At 38.6% G+C, this 22,067-nt stretch overlaps 1 protein-coding gene across 1 annotated transcript in view; it reads right to left on the bottom strand.

Moving 5' to 3' along the window:
• LOC132111519 (E3 ubiquitin-protein ligase pellino homolog 1) overlaps positions 1–20,045 on the bottom strand; it is a 31,361-nt gene extending 11,316 nt beyond the window's left edge. Inside the window, exon 1 of the mRNA XM_059518891.1 lies at positions 19,623–20,045. The gene's annotated coding sequence lies outside the window, so the exon portion shown is untranslated. The remainder of the gene's footprint in view (positions 1–19,622) is intronic.
• Between the last annotated feature and the right edge of the window lie 2,022 nt (positions 20,046–22,067).

Genomic DNA, 22,067 nt, shown 5'->3' on the forward strand with positions numbered 1-22,067 from the left:
CTACTTACAATCCTTCCTACATCACAGAACAAGTCAATTTGTCACACTCCTGTACCACTAAATATAATAACAGCAGTTCTTCCTCTTCTTAGAAATCACACTTTTCACACACGACACCTATACTAAAACAAACAGTGAGGGTGAGAGTGTGTGAATAAGGTTGGAAAATGAGAAAGCAAGATAGCCAAAGGGAAAAGAAAAGGTAAAAGCTGCTTTACAACACATCTTCCAAATGTATTGTGTTATGCAACTTTTTACAGCAAAGTCAACCTTTTAAAGAGAGATAGCATGAACCTGTATCAATGGTTGATTTGTGTGTTAGTTAGTATCAAGGCTGAAAATCCGGTAAAATTAACAGGAAAAACCACAAAATATTTGCACAGCAAAACACACTTGATGACATCCTTTATTGCAATTTCACACAAAAGGTAATTCAAAAACCACTGAAATCATTTGGAGTAATGAAAGGTGGAGAGAGAAAACAAAAGGAAACAGAAAGAGAGAATGAAAGGAAAAATACTCTTTTAGAAGGTCATCAGATTTATGCATCACTCATGCATGCAGAATTCTCTGAAATTTCGCAGTTTTCTCCATGTCTCTCAGTTTCACACACAAAACCACCTCACTAATCATTAAAACAACCAACACACTCTCTATATCTGCACACCTTATCTCACCACAGAGAAAAGTTTCTATTTCATGAAACCAAAGTGAAACGGTAACATAAAAGTTTGCATGGTTATAGTTTTACCTCTACAACATTAAATAAACTTGTTTTTTCTCTCTCAAAGAGTTACTAGATCAGGGAGCTATTTTACAGTCAGTAACTGGACCAAAATACAGTACGGGACAAATACACATTTTTTCGCAGACACCCCTGCTGTATTTATCCTGATTTGACTCGCACTTCCCCCCTCTGTATAATGACCTGAAAAACAACCCGACCACAAGAGGAACGAGACAGACCAGGTTAGCGTTAAGCCTGAACAGGACTGTGACTGAGAATGATACATGCAAAAAAAAAAATTTTAACTACAACGTCACACACAAAACTAGGACTGTTTCAGAGTTGACCACAGCTCAGCCCACGGCTTCCACACATCAAAAATACTGAATATAATTCAGCTTTTGTTTCAGTGCCGGTGAGAAGCAGGGTGCCAGCTCATAATAAATCTTCAATGCACAGAGAAATGCATTACTTTGGCTCAGGTTGGGCTTAAGGCCCAGTAACCATGGCAGTTTGGCTTCATTTCCACAACTTTAAAAGGATAGGTCACCCAAAAATTAAAATGTGATGTTTATCTGCTTACCCCCAGGGCATCCAAGATTTAGGTGAATGTTTCTTCAGTAGAACACAGACAAAGATTTTTAACTCAAATCATTGCAGTCTTTCAGTCATATAATGTAAGTGAATGAGAATTAAGGATTTTAGAGTCCAAAAAACACACACAAATAAAATCAACTTGAAAATGGTCTCCAGAGGTGTTCTAGACGAATAATTTGGGTGTGGGAACTACATTTTGTCTATCAGGTACAGATTTAGATAATTCAAATTTGTAATTACTGTGATCTCAAGTAAGTTACAGGATGCTGGAGGGAAGTGATTGAATTATATTGAATTTTTTTTACAAATAAACCATAAACACTTCAATATTTTATTAATGATAATTGATTGTGACTTCATGATGTCTGAATATACAACCATGTGAACATCTGTGAAACCTTTTCTTCATTTTCAAACAGAACATTTCAGATTGTGAGAAAAGTGTCAAGACCCACCGATCCCAAGAACATAATACAGGTTTGAACAGTAACCTGGTGTTACCATTCCTCTACAACTTTGCAGACAGTTTAGGTACACTGATGTGCTGTTGTCTGTCCAATTAACTGGAAGCAAAGCAAAACCTGCCAGACTTTAGAGACGTGTATGTGTGTGTTCAGTTACACAGCCTGAAGCCACTTATGTGCTCGGGCAACTCCCATAAAACTCATGCATTCACACACATAAAAGCACACAGTTTTACCCAATACAGAGTTGGAAAGGAGGGGGGGTACCAAATGAGAATTTTAAGACTCCTGCTGAATCATGAACACAGGTTCTAGCATTGCTTTGCTGTCAGGGGAGGTATGAATTATAATCCTAACAGTGAGGAAAACTCCTTTCATGAGGGGGTATGATGTGGAAGCTTAAACCGTTCCCACCGAGAAATTAGGGAGACATATCGGTGGCAACTGTGGTCTAAAATAGATCCAAAAGTAGAGAAGGAAGTTGAAATGAGAAGTTAGGAACCAGAGGGGAGGGACACATCTGCATTCAGCATGGGCATCTGGTCTGTTGGTTACACGAGCAGCACATGTGGGTAATGGGAGTTTGAAGAGAAGCATGTTGGGTGTGCAGCTGCTTCACAGCAGAGGGAGCAGACGAGTGGTACGCACCCACCAAACACCTGTACGCATTGCCAACCACAGGCTAACTAGAGCGGTCTGGATTTGTACTAGAGCTGAAACGATTGGTCGACATTATTGAAAAATTTTTTATTGTCGAGTAGTCGTTTTTTCTCATAGGACCTAATGTAACAGCCTGCAATAATGCGGTGTGACCAGTGTGGCGCTGTAGCACAAGACTGTAAATTCTGCCCTCCTGGATGCAATTCAAGAGAAGAAGCAAAGCACTGCAGCGCAAAGGCGGCAGACCCAGAAGCTGCAAAGTGGGATTTGGATGAATATTTTAGTATATGCTGGACGCTTTCCTCTCTATAAAGAAATAAACAACATAAACTGACAGTGGTGAGAAAGCAGCAGTTAAGAAAGCATCTGATTACAGTAATGTGGATGTTTGCACAAGCTCTGCAGTTTGGTACTCCAGTAAAGTCCAGTTACGTCAAGTTTATTTATATAGTACTTAATGCAGTAGATGGCCTTAAGCAGCTTTACAGTATTAAACATGAAAAACCATAATCAGTGTCACTTTCAGTTAGAATTACAACTTGATTTTCCGTTTTAAAGCAGCTCTCCAGTGTTGAGGTAGTTAATGATAAAATATTTTTATTAGTGGGAATTTTTGTTGTTTTTTATTTCACTAAATTGGTAGTTTGGTTTGCAGACATCAAAACTTGTAGGACTGTTTTTATTATAATAACCTATAAGATATTTTAAGACAGATTGTTGTCAATTAAATAGTTTATCCAAAAATAAAACCACTTGTCATTACTTACCTTTATTTTGTTTCTTATCCATATGACATTCAAAGAGAAAGGGTTATTCAGTTTCTTTATCATATACCTAATTAAATGGTGAATAATAGTTGATATGTCTGTCATCTCATTTTGTGTACCAAATATATATTGTTTTAATGAATTAAATTATAATTACATATTAGAGGTCGACCGATTTATCACTCGGCCGATATATCGGGCCGATATTTGTCATTATTTAATATATCCGCATCGGCCGATATCCGTGTTTAGTAGCGCCGATATAAAGTCAGGCACATCGGCGGGCAGCCCCGTGTTATTGTTGCAGTGGAAAGTGCTGCTGCGCATGCGAAGGACCCCAAGCCAAAACTTTTGGAAGATTCAACAACAGTCCTTGTGAGAAAAAGGTAGTCAGAGAATCTCACTCTGTAAATGGGGTGGAGAAGTTGTCAGCTCTTACAAACACTGCAGCGTGATTGAGGGCTTCGTTACTCCGCCCCGGTCACAGACAGCAGCGTGCTCGGAGAGAAGCTGTCCAGGAGCTGCCCAGAACCATGAATCACATTTGTTCGGAAGCATGGTTTGATGCAGACAATAGCCAGGTTTCCATCCAACTCATTTGCATTTAAGGATGTCAATATTCGATCATGGAAATGATAGATCGACATTTAAATGAATGATCAATTAATAACCTTAATACTGCAAAATGCGTCTGCAGCGGTATTATTATTATTATGTGCAAAGCCACTTGGAAAAAAGCTTTCTCACCCGAATTAAAGGGGTTTTAGTCTGAATAAAATGCTAGTAGCAGGACTGTAAAATGAATAGATGTGATTATGATCATTTGATAAAATTAAGAGAGTGCGCCATACGTTTTAGATCATGTTACCTTGTTTCCCGCCAAGGAGACCGCTGAATGAGTCTCTTTAAATGGTTTCGTTGTATCTCGTTGTTGTATTTTAAAACGCAATTGCAATGTTTTCAAATGACACTAGTATTAAAAATAAAATGATCCCAAACGTAACTGTGGCGCTTGTGGCTGTGCTTCGCAGTCAGTGAACCGCTTTTTCACATCAAACATTTTATGCAAGTATTATGACCAGTACTTTTTTTGTTTGATCCTGTTCAGCAAAATATTAGATTTAAAATTTTTGCGTTCCGCTAGGCCCTTTAAATACCACAGTAATTTAATTTCAGTAAGCACTGAAAGAAAGTGGCCTAAAGTTACCCTTTAGACTTGCTGAAAAACAAAAATCAAAGCTTGAGAAAATATTTCAGCTAGGAACAACAGGTCTTTGAAGAAGTGAGAGAAACATCAAACGTTTCCTACATGCCACTGTGAAATGTTTTTTCTAGGGCAAGGTACAACTGCCAACCCTTCATATACACTTTGGAAATGCAAGTGGGTGTCCTTTTTCTACATTGTGGTCCTTCTTATACAGGTCATGCACCACTGAACACAGAATCATATCGGGTTTTGTGCAAATCAAAGAATTTAAACTGAAAACACACAAAATATGAAACCACTGTACCACTTATGAACCCAACACAGTTAGAAACATGCAACAAGTGTCTTGTATTGGTGCTACGTTTCAAAGAGGATGTTGAGAAAGATGGATAAATTAAAGATCAAAAGAAAACAACAGACTAGTAGAACTCATTAGCTTCATGGGAACCAAGTCTGTGGTCTGTTGCTAATCTAAACAAGTAAAACTTTATGTCTGAGAAAGTGACGATAACGGAGTCTGAACTAGCTAATAAACAGTCAGTGTTTATCAGTGATGCGCGGGTTGATCCAAAATGAGCGGGTGCCTGTGGTCACCCGTGGTTACGATTCATCCAAAAATATTTTTTATGATAATCGGGTCGCGGTCAGTCGGGTCCTTTGAAATAAAGATGCCAATTAAACCTTTGTAATTTATATAGTACTATACACGAAATATATAGGCCTACACTTTATTTGCTGAATAACTGGCGCGAATAGAGTGACAACCTGTCCCGCTTTACGTTGTACAGCAATTTTACCCTTTGTCCCGCCTCACGCAAATTGAACATCTGTCCCGCTTTTTCATTAGTAGTGTTAACTTATGTCCAATAGAGCAGAGGAGAGCAATAAAAGCGTTAGTCGATAGGCTCAGTCGTACATCAATCAAACTGTTGACGCACGCGCTATTCGGTCAGGTTAATGGCCACGAAAAAGAGAAGATGCACTTTTAATAACGAAAGGACCACAGCATACCCTTGATTAAGACCTGTAGATGGCGAAGCAGAGAGAGCTTTTTTCTGTGGGACATGGAGGAGAATACGACGTGAAGCGACATGGTGCATGTGAGTAGGCTACCACTGAAAAAAAGCACATCATCAAGAAACATGCAAATAAGTGCAATCGTTTTTCAATAAACAAAGGGACCCACAGGCTGACAAAGTTTGGGCAGCAGAAGTGATGAGCATTTATCATGCCGTACATGACTGCAGTAACAAGTTTGCCCCAGTCATTTTTCCAAATTCTGAAATAGCTAAGAAAAAAGCTGTAGAAACTTTAAGTGATATTTTGGGTCAGGTAGTGTCTTAATCGGTGGGTTTAAAAATAAATATAGGTAATATATTACAGAAAGCTTGAAATGTCTACTTTTAAACGAAAATATTCAAACCAAAATAAATAGGCTACTCTCTGATTATGTAATCCATATGAAATGTGGAAATTATGATGGATGCAGCTCTTCTGTGGACCCTGTGATGGTAAATGGCCAGTGGAGTCCTGATGATCTTCTCAGCAGTCTTCACAACTCTCTGCAGATTCTTACAGTAGTGCTGCCAGCTGGTCAAGCCGCTCTCCACTAAACAGCTGTAGAAGTTGTTGAGGATCTTAGGTGACATGATAGATAGAGTTCTCTTCTTTTTCCTCAAGTCCACGATCAATCTCCTTTGTCTTGGCCATGTTGAGGGTAAGATTGTTGTCCTCACACCATGTCACAAGACTGGCCACCTCTTTCTTGTAGGCTGCTTCATCCCTGCCAGTGATCCGTCCTATCACTGCGGTGTCATCACTTCAGTAAGATGTTGTCCTTGTGGGAGGCTACACAGTCATGTGTGAACAGTGTGTAGAGGATGGGACCGAGAACACACTCTTGTGGGGTGCCAGTGTTTGTAATGACAGTATCTGAGGTTCTATTTCCAATCCTAACAGACTGCCAGTCAGGAAGTCTAGGAGCCAGTCACAAAGTGTGGGGTGAAATCCAAGTACAATCAGTTTGCCAGGTCAAAAGAAAACAAGCACTCCGTTTCAAACTTAACAACAAACAAACTAGGGCTGGACCAGAATATTCGATTATGCATTCGATTTTGAAATTCAAATATTCTTTTTTTTTTTCTCAACACCTGACTTTCAACACCAACGCACTTAAATGCACTTAATTTGCTTGGAAAATACTTACAAATCCTACAGCAGTCATAAAAAAAAACGTACAGTAGCCCAGCCTAATAATAATTTGTCTATATTCAAAGAATAAATAGAACTCAGCAGCAGCAGCAGCTTACTGTCAGGAATATGTCACGCCGCACCGCACCACATCCAGTGTAAACACGCCGTTAGAGAGAAGAATATGTTCAACCCCCTCACTCCAAAGCTTCGAATATTCGGTGTTGATTACTACCGAAGCTTAGAAGCACAAAAAATGGTATTCGGACAAGCCCTAAAACAAACGGAGTGCAAGATATGCATGGGGTGTCCCAGAGTCAGGTTACATGATTAAGACTGTCACTAAGAATACGACCACAGTTTCACCAGCCAGCTCTTGAAGATTTTTGAATGTGTGTTTCAATTAAATTTGTGAAGTGAGGAAAAGGAGAGGAGTGTATTAACACACACACACCCACCCCTCCATCTGGTACCGATTACACCACAAAGAAAGAGCCCTCTGCAATGCCCCACCCTCCCATGCGCACATAGGAACACATGTATGCACAGGGAAGCATAACGGCGTGTCCTTTAGTACTAAATTATTCCACAAGAATGTACATGTAATTGGTAATGTATCTCATGTACAGTCGTGGCCAAAAGTTTTGAGAATTACATAAATATTAGTTTTCAAAATGTTTGCTGCTAAACTGCTTTTATATCTTTGTTTCAGTTGTTTCTGTGATGTACTGAAATATAATTACAAGCACTTCATACGTTTCAAAAGCTTTTATCGACAATTACATGACATTTATGCAAAGAGTCAGTATTTGCAGTGTTGGCCCTTCTTTTTCAGGACCTCTGCAATTCGACTGGGCATGCTCTCAATCAACTTCTGGGCCAAATCCTGACTGATAGCAACCCATTCTTTCATAATCACTTCTTGGAGTTTGTCAGAATTAGTGGGTTTTTGTTTGTCCACCCGCCTCTTGAGGATTGACCACAAGTTCTCAATGGGATTAAGATCTGGGGAGTTTCCAGGCCATGGACCCAAAATTTCAACATTCTGGTCCCCGAGCCACTTAGTTAATCACTTTTGCCTTATGGCACGGTGCTCCATCGTGCTGGAAAATGCATTGTTCTTCACCAAACTGTTGTTGGATTGTTGGAAGAAGTTGCTGTTGGAGGGTGTTTTGGTACCATTCTTTATTCATGGCTGTGTTTTTGGGCAGAATTGTGAGTGAGCCCACTCCCTTGGATGAGAATCAACCCCACACATGAATGGTGTCAGGATGCTTTACTGTTGGCATGACACAGGACTGAGCGCTCACCTTTTCTTCTCCGGACAAGCCTTTTTCCAGATGCCCCAAACAATCGGAAAGGGGCTTCATCGGAGAATATGACTTTGCCCCAGTCCTCAGCAGTCCATTCACTATACTTTCTGCAGAAGATCAATCTGTCCCTGATGTTTTTTTTGGAGAGAAGTGGCTTCTTTGTTGCCCTTCTTGACACCAGGCCATCTTCCAAAAGTCTTCGCCTCACTGTGCGTGCAGATGCGCTCACACCTGCCTGCTGCCATTCCTGAGCAAGCTCTGCACTTTCTGCACTCTGCTGGACTTTCTTGGACGCCCTGAAGCCTTCTTTACAAGAATTGAACCTCTTTCCTTGAAGTTCTTGATGATCCTATAAATTGTTGATTTAGGTGCAATCTTAGTAGCCATAATATCCTTGCCTGTGAAGCCATTTTTATGCAACACAATGATGGCTGCACGCGTTTCTTTGCAGGTCACCATGGTTAACAATGGAAGAACAATGATTTCAAGCATCACCCTCCTTTTAACAAGTCAAGTCTGCCATTCTAACCCAATCAGCCTGACATAATGATCTCCAGCCTTGTGCTCGTCAACATTCTCACCTGAGTTAACAAGATGATTACTGAAATGATCTCAGCAGGTCCTTTAATGACAGCAATGAAATGCAGTGGAAAGGTTTTTTTGGTATTAAGTTAATTTTCATGGCAAAGAAGGACTATGCAATTCATCTGATCACTCTTCATAACATTCTGGAGTATATGCAAATTGCTATTATAAAAACTTAAGCAGCAACTTTTCCAATTTCCAATATTTATGTAATTCTCAAAACTTTTGGCCACGACTGTACTGACTGAAAGTAACTTATCAACAGACATCACTTATATTGAACATTTGACAAACTCTTACGCAGACTGTCTCACAAAATTCCTCCAAAGAAGGTTAAATACAATGCAATTGTTAAAGGCAATTCTGTATTAACAATAGCTACATTTCATTCATGAAAATAATATTCATTAATATTATAAACTCAATGCAGAATCTATAAACAAAGAGAGAGAAAGCAATATAAAACTGAAGATAACCATCTAGGAACGATAAAACGGTTTATGAACAACATTCAAGCTGAGCATGACACAATGAAATGGCTTGCTTTCTTAAACGAGTGTGGAACAGACAGGGGGAGGAGAGGAGAGAGGTGGGGATGGGCCGAGCTTCAATTTCAGGAGCTTTTTAATTATTCAATGAAATGAGCACTGAAACCTAAGAGAAATAAACAGACTGGACTGTGACAATGAACTAACCATGCAGACACGCACACATGTACTTGAAACCACAAAGAAACACAAATGGTATTGAGTCTCCATGAAACAAAGGCTAGCCTTAAAAATACACATCTAAAGAATCACTTGCTACCCAAGAAAACACAATGCAGTCTTCCCAGAAACTGTCAAATGATCCCAATGATCTAAAAAAGTGGGGGATGTTCTTTAGATATGGCTGTCTAAACAGGAAACAAGTCATTTCAGAGAAGTCCATATGCTAAAACTAATAAAAACGGTTTAAACATCAGTCAGCTGGTTTTTAGATATACTTTAGAGCAGTTCAAAAGGATCCCCTCTTAACTACACAAGAACCAGATACTCTGTATGGCAGAGCACATCCTTCTGCCCATTTCAGCTTTGACTGGCAGAGGCTGACCTCAGTCTCCATGACAATAACTCATTTACAGCCCGCAGTGATCAGCTCTGGCTCTCCCCAAAGGAAGTTGAGGGGAACAGAGGCCTAAGATGGGGGTCGGTGTGTCCTTCAGGTCACATGACCAATCTCATCTTTCACACACCAAAAAGCGTGCAGAAAGCGAGAGTCAACAGGACATATTATCAGAATCAGGTTTTATTTAATACAACAGGTACCTAAATTTAATCAGCTCAACAAATACACAAAAGCAGAGAGACTTCAAAATACATACTAGGGCTGCACGATGTGTCGTTTAAGCATCGATATCGCGATGTACGAATCCACGATAGTCACATCGCAGGATGTGCGATGTAGGCTGTCGTAGTTGATCTGTTATTCATTAACTGTACGGGCCAGCTGCTCCCCGGCCCTTGACGAATGTGATTCGCAGATTAATTGCACAGCTTAACCATCATAGAGTGAGAGTTTTTTTTCATTGACAGGACTGAAAAACACATGCAAGTTTAACAGGGCAGAGAGAGAGAGAGCGCGAGAGAGACACAGAGAGAGAGAGCGCGCGAGAGAGACAGGGAGGGAGAGAGAGCGTGCGCGCGCTCTGAGAGACAGAGAGAGAAAGTGGGCGAGAGAGACAGAGAGAGAGCGCGCGCGAGAGAGACAGAGAGAGAGCGAGCAGTCTTCAAACAACACGAGCGCTGTCTTGCTCTCTCTCCCTCCCGCATATTAATCAATTGACGCGATGGTGTCGATGTTTAAATCATTTAAAATGATTCTTGTCATCTAAAATGACAATTCTAACTAGCCATTTAAAATATAACATACATAAATTCAGGTGTTGCAACTACAAACAAAACAATTGAAGTAATTTTTCAGCACAGGCAAGCATGTGAGAAAAAGAGAGGGAGTTCTTCCTACTTCCTTTTCCTCTGAGGTGCCCACTGTCTGACCTAGTTTCCACAATATAAACCATCCTCAAAAATGTATTGTGTACTGTAGACTCAAAAAAGTGGCCAAAAGACAGTGACTGATATGGTACTCATTTGGTACAAACATTTCGTGTTATTAGCAATGTTGACATCAGTTTTGCTGCTTAATATTTAATATTAAAAAGTTTCAGACCATTCTATTTTTGCATTAAATCTTATTTACGCAATTTAATTCAAATCAAAACTGCTCATGGAACATGTTAGTAGCATCTTTTTGTTTTGTTTTCTTTTTTTTCTTACACAATACATACATTTACTTAAAAAAAAAAAGGTTAACCAGTATTGGAATCATTCATTTAATCACCCATAAAAATAATGATTGATGCATCACTAATTAAAATACTAAAAGGCCTCAAATTGGAAGGACAATCTGGGCTGTCTTTTTCTGTCAGTTTCTCAATAGGTAGAACTTGTCTTTGATAAAAAAAAAAATCTTGGGCTTTAAAAGGTTGTCACCAACTTGGGTCAATAAATCCATTTCAATTAAATAGACATAATCGGTAGTTAACATGATGAAAGGTTTCTGGAGGCGATATTTAAATGCAGAGGTTTGGCACAATTTCCAAAAATAGCACCGTGCTCATTCTTCAAACAAATGTATATCACTGGAAAGTATAAAGTGAGGTGATCGGTCAAAAAGTGGGTGGGTGACATCTACTTTTTCTACATTACAATTTTACTTGGGGTTAACCACTACAAAGTGTTGTGATGCCTGCAAAAAGTGTTTCTTATTGTTGGAAAAGACTGGTGACAAGCAGATAGAAATTATAGATTCACTGCACTACTGCAACTGGAATTACTTACAAAAACAGCAAATAAAAAGCTTAACCGAACGTTGTTATTTTGAACAGAGTTACAATGAGCTCCAGAATCAATTCAGGCTTATTGACAGAGACATCAGCCAGTTTCAGATATCTGATCTGCTGCAAACAGATCAGAGGCCTGTACCATGAAGCTGGATTAGTTCGCTAGCCAGTAAAGTTTCAGGTTAGTTTGCACCAATCCTGGGTTTTAGGTACCACGTAAGTGGCTTGGCTTTTAGCGGCATTCATTGCCATAGTAACTTACACTCCACGGCTAACCTGCTCTGGGACAGGTTATGTTCTGGATTCGAGATCTCAAACTGAAGTTGGATCAGATGTGAGAGAAGTGACACATGTCTGACACAAAGTCACTCCTCCAGTTTATCTTGCTCCAAACTAAAGGTCACTAATTCTAAAAAAAAAAAAAAAAAAAAAAAAAAAAAAAAGAGGAAATCTGGCTTTACTGACCATAACAGAGTCATTTTATATTTTTATAATTATTGTGATTCAATATTATTATTATTTATCTTTTACACACGAACAATTTTAGTTTAACAGCTATTATAAATCGCTTATTTTAAATGAATATTAATGTATACAGATATACACACAAGTAATATAAATAAGTTGTGGTATCATAGTGGAGCGGCTAAGTGATATAATTGTTCAGTTTATGATACAAGTGTGAAAATTGGCATGAGCAGTCTCCATGGGTCACTTGACAAGAAAATTGTCCGAGCCACTTGAAATTTCAAGATGGCGGCCTTTGTTCAAGATGGCTGACACCTTAGTGGAGCAATTAGGCTTAAGAAATCATTTAGTTGGTGATACAAGCATGAAAATTGCCATGAGCTGTCTCAAAGGGTCATTTGATAAGAAACCGCCCACAGCAACATAAAATTTCAAGATGGTGGCAATTTTTCTGGATTTCTGCCGCCCGCCATGTGGATCCTTAAATGATAAATTTTTTAATAGAAATGTATTGGGTTCCTCAAAAGACTCTGTCAAGAGACGTAGTTTGACTGTGTTTTGTCTGACTCCTCACCCACGACCTGTCCAGTTTGGTAAAGCCTGTCAGGAGTTGCCTCCCAATGACAAGGTAACAGTCACAAGGGAGTTTTTTTTTTTTTTTTTTTAACTAACAGTTATTAAACATGTCAAATTAATACTGAGAGGTGGGGAAACAAAATATAAGATTAATAAATTAGCACAGTTGTGGTGCTGAATGGACCAAACTAAAAATTGAGCAATGACTAATACTGAATGTCAATAAGAACAGATCCAGAGTAGGGCTGGGACAACGCGTCGAGGTCATCGATGACGTCGAGGCAAAAAATACGTAGACGCAAAATATGCGCATCGATTCGTCGACCTGTTTTTATTTCTCCAAAAAACGTTTGCAAAACGTTTACCTTATGTGCGCTGAATATACGCGATGGCCGGATCAACATTCTGTCCAACGTTATATAACCAATCCAGGGGTTTTTCTGCATTGATCTTTTTTTTTTGGCGGGTGTCAAAGCCTTATTTGATCGGTGAGTGACAGTGACAGAGCGCGTACGAGAGAGAGCCCCGGCTGCGCGCGCACTCACAGTCTTCAAACAACACAAGCGCTTCTTGCTCTCTCTCTCCCTTGTGCAAAATCAAAATCATTAAACACGATAGAAAAAGGGCGAAACACCAAAGTGTCACGCGCAGTTTCACTCACAGTCTTCAAACTACATGAGCGCTCTCTCTCTCTCTTCCCCCACCCCTCGTGAATATTAACCAAAATCATTAGACACGATAGAAAAAGGGCGGAACGCCAAAGTTTCACGTGGAGCAATCGGAGATTTTTTTTTTCTCCATGACAGGCTGCTGGCTCCCACTGTAAAATTTTTTATTTTTATTTTGGAAAAGCAGTCTCTGTATTAGCTTAAATCCCTAAAGTTTACATTGGTTACTGTATTCTTTCAATTGCTCTAAACAAGTATTTTGGGTGAACTTTTTTATTGAATGCTAGACATCAAGTTGTTATTTTCATCTGAAAGAAGAACTTTTTTCAGTAAGCTAGGCTCTATGTGTTCAGTAAGCTTGTTTCAGTAAGCTATGTGTTTTCAAGGCTTCAAGGTTTTATTTAATGCTATGCTCTATACAATTGCAAAGTAATGCATTCTTAATCAGTCTTTTATTTTGTAATTTTAAGAGCAATAAACATATATTGCAATGTTAAGGAATTCATGTTTTTTTCATTCAGATATGTAAATCAACATGTATAAATTGTTAGTAGTCAATTAATGGGGAGATAATCGAAATCGAATCGGCCCGAAAAATTAATCGTTAGATTAAACGATGCATCGAAAAAATTATCGCTAGATTAATCGTTTAAAAAATAATCGTTTATCCCAGCCCTAATCCAGAGGCAACAGCGACTCTGGCTGACACAGCCATGGAACCATGACAAACAGAAAGTATCTCAAACAATACTAAGGAACTAAACTGAAAATGTCACAGTGATAGTCTGGAGACAAAATAAAACATGATGCGCCGATGTGGCGAGGGGAAGCCGGGCCATAGGCCTACACCGGAAACAGGACTAACACTGGCAAAAGAAACATGCAAATAGGTTCAAGCAGGGGCAACTACATAGGCATGTGCAACTGATTCCATATCTAAAGCACTTACACCTTCCAGTACATGCCTTGTTGCACCCACATTTGGTCAACTCCCAACAACTTTCTGCAATAGGTGGAAGTGGAGTCCAGAAGACTTTCCACTCTTCGTCCTTTTTAACCCATCCCCAGTCGGATGGGCTCGGCATTTGTGGATGTCGCTTCAATGCCTGTCCCCACACATATCCAGCCTCATAAGAAGCATGTTTGGCATGCTCTTTGACTGCTGCTTGAGTTGGTGGGATCAAGTCACATTGTCTTTGCTTTCTGGCAAAGAGATCAAGCCTGGCCTCATTCACAGTGGTGACATTACATACATTAGCACAACAAATATCTCCAAAGCTTGCAGGTCACTATCCTCCACTGCAGAGGGACATTTGCTGAGTCTTGCAAATGTATTTGAGACCTAATCACACACGTCCCATGTTTTCCAGGCAGACTTCTTTGATTTGACATGGAAGGATGATAGAATGTCACAACCACTGAGGGCATGGAAAAAGAGGATACCACATGTTTTCTCTGGTCCTATGGCTGAAACCACTTAATGTATAGGGATCCATCTTGTCTTCTCTCCTTTGCCAAATGTCACCCACATTTTCTCCAGGCCAAGTTGCATCAAAGACGGCATAACAGAAGTGGCTATGATTAAAATGTCTGTGTCATTGGCATCAATCATCAGGGATTTGTGTCCTTGTTTCACTGCCATGTCTGCAGCAAATGTATAGGCAGAGGGTTTATCCTTTTACCACCTTTTACCAAGCACTTTGATGTATGGGATACAACTAACTTTATGCCTTAACCCTAGACTTTGTCCGATCGTTCAACCAATCCCATTTATATCCTGTGCGATCTGTACACCATCTGGTTAACTAAAACCCCATTAACCTTGGCTCTCCCGCACTGCCACAACCTGTCAATTCAGGTGCGGCTATCTAACTGTTTTGGGGTAGATTAGACAGCATTTGGGATATTAACTTTACAATTAGCTGACATTGAACCCCACTCTGAGTTTAACAGCAGTGATATAACACCAGTGTGCCTTGGTAGTGCAGATATTCACTTGTCTAATCTATCTTTAATCAACAAATCAACACAACTGTATTTTGATGCGTTAAAAGTTGTTCTTTAGAATAATCTAAAACTTATAAAATAAAATGACACCAAATCGTCCTTAATGAAAAAGAATTATAATAAACAATACATTTCTATCAGAAAATTGATCTTTTGAGGATCCAGGGGTCAGCCATCTTGAAAATAGAAATTTCTAGTGGCTGGGTGTGTTTTCTTGTCAAGCAACCCTTAGAGACTGCTCATACCAATTTGCATGCTTATGTCACTAACTAAACAATTATATCGCTTAACTGCTCCATTTAGGTGGTGGTAATCTTGAAAAATGGCCGCCATCTTGAAATTTCAAGTAGCTGTAGGTGACTTATTGTCAAGCAACCCTTAGAGACTGCTCATACCAATTTGCATGCTTATGTCACTAACTAAACAATTATATCGCTTAACTGCTCCACTAAGGTGTCGGCCATCTTGAAAAATGGCCGCCATCTTGAAATTTCAAGTGGCTCGGACAATTTCTTTTTGTGAAGTGACCCATGGAGAGTGCTCATGCCAATTTTCATGCTTGTATCATAAACTGAACGATTCTGCCAAACATAAGCACTTAGCCGCTCCACTATCAAAAGATTGCACTATTTAAAAAATAAAAAATCTGACCTTACGTGAGTCTATATCACTATATATTTTCAAATGCATAAACAAAGTTAACAAGTTTCACTTGTCACTGCACTGATAGAGAAAGATGATTTATTTTATTTGCCGTCCATTTTTCATATGACGTTTAAATTTGTCATATTCTTCAATCTCTTAACCTTTAGCAAAACCTTTAACCTTTAGTTTTGAATCTCGCTGGGTCTCTCGCGAGAAGTAAATCAAACCTGCTTTGTGTTGCGAGGCTCGTGATTGGCTGTTCGCCAGTGATGTCACACATTCATGCGTACGCGCTCCACAAACTCAGGATCAAAGCCTGAGTTGACAAAGAAAGTTGATGAACAGCATCATGGTACCAACAAAGCCGGATAGGAGAGGTTTGTCCTGTAACTCTGAATTTTTTCAGCTACCTTAATGGTACAGGCCCCAGGGCTCACCATCACAGAGCTGGTCCAGGAACAGTTTTTCACACTTAATGCCACACTGGATAAGATGCAGTGACTAAAAATGATTCATATACCAGCAGACTCAGGAGAGACATGAGATCATTTTAAAATACAGTGTCAGAGTCAGTGCGGCTATCACACTTGAGGGAACACATGTAATACTCGTTACATAAGGCAATGTGTACACAAAGACTAACAACATACTCAAATCATCAGTACAGCAAAAAAATGCAAAGCCCAAAGTGTCAAGTGGAGGTAACCTTTGCCCTTGTTTAAAGTAAAGCAGTGAAATGACTAGAGTCCCTGGTAATGTATCAATGCAAAACAAACTCAGAAGGAACAATTCTCTCTCTTACCTGTAACTCCACAAACACAGAACTGTACCGCTTATAGAGTAGAAAATGACACCACTGTATTTCATTCAGAAAGTTCATTTTATATTACTGCAATAATGTGCTCTGCATCAAAGCTCTCCTACTAAACTTACCAATGAAGTTTATCTAACAAAAATTACTTAAAATGTGTTTAAACCACATACCCCAAAAGATCACTTCAGATGACTTCAGTTATTGTTTGATCTCAAACTTAATTTAAATTGAACTGTAAACAAAAATAAGTTGATTTTAAACAAAGCCAAAGATACAATTCAGATAAAGGTTTATGTAAAATGTAAGTTTAGATAATGCACAAATGTCACTAGAAGAATTATTTTGGCTTGCAGTGTAAGCTAAATGTAAGTAAATGCATTAAAATGTGCTGTGCAAGTTTTTACAGGCCAAGCTTAAAATGCAGCAATCATTGTACTGCCTCTCTATCCAACAAATACTACAAACAAAGTAATTTTCCAAGCTTCAGAAAAATATTTTTAGAACTGGAAGTGGATGAACTGGAAGAACTGGAAGTTTCCCATTCCGGCAGTATGCATGAATGTGAGAGCAGAAAATATGGAGTGATAGTAAATGTTGCATTTAATGCATGTTACTCCATTAATTGTTCTAATAAATAATTCAGATGTAGCAACACCAGCTGGTACGAAAATAGGGTGTGTGGGGGGGGGGGTGTTTGACTGACATCTTGACATCAGCACGGGAACGGGACAAAGGCCATATTGGGTCAGACCAGATGCTCAGTCTGCTTATGCAAATGACTCGGCGCGTTTTAATACATTAGCAAAATACAATGACACGTCTGTAACGAGCCCACAAAAGCCAATGCAAATTCTGCCCATAAAGTATATGGAGTGCACTGCTTTCTCAATTACCATGACTCTCCATTGGACATGTTCAGTAAGCATGAACAGTTGTGAAGTAAGTGACTTAAACACAAGATGCAAAAGAAATCACAAAATTTGTATGTACATGACAGAGAAATATAACATATACAGTGAGGAAAAATATTTATTTGATCCCCTACTGATTTTGTAAGTTTGCCCACTTACAAAGAAACGAAGGGTCTGTAATTTTTATTTCACAGAATATCAACCAAAAAATCGAATTAAATCTAATTGGTCATCCAGCATGACAATGACCTAAAACCTACCACCAAGGCAACAAAGGAGTGCCTCAAGAAGCAGCACATTAAGGTCATGGAGGGCCTAGCCTATCTCCAGACCTCAATCCAATAGAAAATCTGTGGAGGGAGCTGAAACTTTGAGTTGCCAAATGACAGCCAAGAAACCTTAAAGGGGTTATATGATGTGATTTAAATTTTTCCTTTCTCTTTGGAGTGTCACAAGCTCTTGGTGCATGAAGGAGATCTGTAAAGTAGCAGAGACTAAAGTCTCAAATCCAAAGAGATATTCTTAATCAAAGTTAAGACTTTGTCACGGCACCCTAAAATGCGCTCCCACATGTCTATGTCACTATGTGGAAATATTTGCATAATGCCGCTCAAATGTTTACACAAAGAAAGGCAGCGTGGTTTCAGTAACAGCAGCCATGTCAGGGAGATGCTCTGTGTATCTAGGCAAAAGCAAAAGCACTTTATTTGGCTCTCTGAAAGTAGATGCATTTAGGAATCTTTAAGATTACTTACAACAGAACAGCAACGCATTTTATGGACGACCACTTCATGAACCTAGGAGCGGATGTAATTCTGACTTTGCTACGACAATCTGGCGCTTCTGAATCAGCTACTGGATGTATGTTTTGTTATTAGTTTAAGTACTTGCTATTGAATGTTCAAATCCAGAGTTCCCCTTACGGGCTTGAACTGATGGTAAAACTAAGGACATTATTAACTATCTTAACATTTATTTTGAAAGATGCAGCTCACAATTATGCAAAGGGGCGTTACATTTCTGACGAGTGCTTGTGATGATCGGCCAATCATAATGCACTGGGTCAGTTGGTCAATCAGAGCAGACTGCGCTTGTCGGAAGGAGGGACTTTGTAGAAAAGATGCGTTTGAGAGAGGCAGGGCATAGAGGACCTACAATAATGTACAGTATTTGAAAAATAATGTGTTTTTTGAAGATTGAAGCATGTCAACATATTCTGTTACACCAAATAATGATATTTTAAAAAGCATCATATGAACCCTTTAAGAATTTCGATAGGATCTGTAAAGAAGAGTGGAACAAAATCCCTCCTGAGATGTGTGCAAACCTGATGACCAACTACAAAAAAGGTCTTACTTCTGTGCTTGCCAACAAGGGTTTCTGCACCAAGTACTAAGTCATGTTTTGCTTGGGGATAAAATACTTATTTCACTCACTGAACTGCAAATCAATTTCTAACTTTTATATAAATGGTGTGAGGGGTTTAAGTGGGGGTTTTTTGCCTGGATTTTTTGGTTGGTATTCTGTCTCTATACGTTAAAATAAACCTACCATAAAAGTTACAATGCCTTAATTTCTTTGTAAGTGGCCAAAATGACAAAATCAGCAGGGGATCAAATTAATATTTTTCCCACTGTACATATAACTAAATGACACTTCTTTGCACTGCTAAATGATAAAAGTACTTCAATTACAGACATTTAATCTTCACTTTTAGAAAAGGACAACATCCCCATGCCAGTTTATCTGATAGACTGAAACAATACAATAAACATACTTAAAGAGCTGAGCACATAAATACTGAATCTTGAAATCAAAACAATATATTCTTAAAGGGTTAGTTCACCCAGATAGCAAATTTATGTAATTCAAAAATATCTTAAACTGTGTTCCAAAGATAAACGGAGGTTTTACGGGTTTGAAACAACATCAGGGTAAGTTATTAATTACATAAATTTGCTATCTGGGTGAACTAACCCTTTAAGCTTAAAATGATTCTTATGATAAAGTCAATATGATACCTAGAAGATATAACAAAGGATACAACGCTGCGAAAAACAAGTCAGCATCACTAGTAAAATAATTGTTATTTCATAACATACAAGCATTAATGTTTATTTTTCTAGTGAATGAGGTACTCACGGAGGTGCTGGTGCGTGTGTGTTTTTTTCCCGAGGCACGAACAAAGAGCTTCTGCGTTAGCACGGGTTTACCTACAACTACTGTATGACTCTATAAATGATTAAAGAAAATAAAACAAACCAGAATATAACAGAGAGAGAGAATTAAGGGCGAGGAGCCTTTAAGGACACGAGGCTAACTTGCTAACAAAGGCAGGTGTTGTGTTGAGAGTTCTCCTCAAAATTCAAACAAAAATAATCTCTCTGCCGTTCAATTTGACGTGATCTCAATCAGTTTCTGGCTCGGAAGAAGAACAGAGCATTGAAAGAAAAACAATGCTTGTAAAATGATGTTGTCCCCCGGCTGCTTCTAGAGAGATTGTAAACAGACGGTGGTGTTTTGTGTTGTAGTGGCTAGAGACCAGATGAGCGGAGCAAAAACCTGCCGCGTCACACTGATCGGGTGAAGAGGATTCTGGGTAATGTAGTTTTCAGCACAGAGCGAGTCAGAAGTTCAGAAGAAAAATTGTACCGGTTAGGTCTCACATGTATCTTTGCAGCAAATCTCATATTTGAACTGGACGCCCACAGAGAACGATCAACTGCTTTGATTGCCATATTCAAGAGATGTCTGTACAACAGATCAATTGAGTAAGCTAAGGCCCTAATGGATATTATTAATAAAACACAAGCAGTATGAATTTCTGTGTAACTAAGTACATACAAAAAATACATTAAATTTATTGGTATAACTTTTTATTTTATACTGAATTTTTAGGAGGGAAAAAAATTCTGCTTGTCATGAATGTGTAAAAATTAGTTTATTATTTTATCATTTAAATGTATTATGTATTTGAATGCTACCAGATGCTACATTGAATATTATGGTAACACTTTATTTTAGTGGCCAATTCTCACTATTACCTTATTAGCATGTCTATTATTAACATATAGGTTGTTTATTAGTACTTATAAAGCACTTATTCTGCATGACCATATTCTACATTCCTAATCCTACCCCAAACCTAAACTTAACAACTACCTTACTAACTATTAATAAGCAGCAAATTGGGAGTTTGAGTTTATTGGTTTATTGGCAAATTCATAGTTAATGGTTTGTTAATAGCGAGAATTGGACCATAAAATAAAGTGTGATCAATATTATTATTATATCATTGGTATATATTCATCCATTTATTCTTTTTTAATTGTTTGTAATGTTTTAGTATTTGAAATCTGAATTGAGTGTTGCTTGACCTTGATTAACATGTCATTATAGGCATTAGTGTGATTTCCTGTTTTTTGACACTCCCTTATTTTTGCACGTAGTATTGGAAAGTTAAATGAAACTTGACTCAGCAATCAAGAAGCTCTGTAATGCCTTTAGCAAAAACAAGTTTAGGCTATTTTTATGAGTAATAATCCTGAAGAATGTTGTGGGATTGTTCTTTTATGATGGGTTATGAATGGATGAATATGCCTCATTGTTAGCCATCCTGATTATTGATTAATGTAAGGGCCAAGTCAAGTTTATTGTCTTTGGAAGAGTAAAGAATACAAAAGAGGCCATGTAGACATAATAAACATTAAATAGCAGATTACATCTCAAATCAGTCCAAGAGGATAGAGGTATCCAGGGACATCAGTAGTTTTGATCATTTTGAGCACAATGACGCTACACAGCAGCAACCCATTTCATATAGACAGTGCTGCTAAACTTATGTGATTACACTGAAAAAACTTGTAATAATAGATGCTCTGATTCTCCTTTATTCTAAAAGAGTGAACTAAAGCTTTACTCTTTGTGTCAAGTAAATAAAGTAAAATAAATAAATTCTAGTGCATGTCTCAAGGAGATAGATGTCACATCACTGCTTACATAAACCTAAAAGTAATCAGATCATCTCTCTTCAACCCACTCTTTTGTGAAATGGGACTTTCCTTGCACTTAAAAGCAAAAACATTATGACTAGTCCTTGTGTGACAACATGTTCAGTAGAGAGCTGATTTAACAGTGCCATGTAACTCAACAATGTATTTGCAAAAGGGTTCCCAGCAGAGGCTGATTTGTTCAGATATGATCTGGTAATATCCTTACATCCACCTTCAACTCTAGCCCAAGCCTGTTCATAGCTCATAGCAATGTTGTGAAAACTTGTGTTGGCACAAGTCATGTGTTGAAATACGCATTATTTTATCACGCTCCAAAAACAATGAAGGCCAGCTGGATCAACGAAATGACAAGCACACATATCACAACCATTTGCAGAAACCTTCAGAGATCAGCGTGGTTAGCGGTTAGTGAGTGCACACAGACACATACATACATAACACACTAGCTTAGCTGCGGTGCAGATTATTATCTGCTTAAATTTGTTGTCTGTGTTTATAATGTTATGGCAACGACACTCATGACACCTCATACCTGTATTTCTGCAGTTCTCACCTGTTAGACTGTCTCTCTTTC

This window comes from Carassius carassius, chromosome 31 (genome assembly GCF_963082965.1).
Source record: "Carassius carassius chromosome 31, fCarCar2.1, whole genome shotgun sequence".
Lineage (NCBI taxonomy): Eukaryota > Metazoa > Chordata > Actinopteri > Cypriniformes > Cyprinidae > Carassius > Carassius carassius.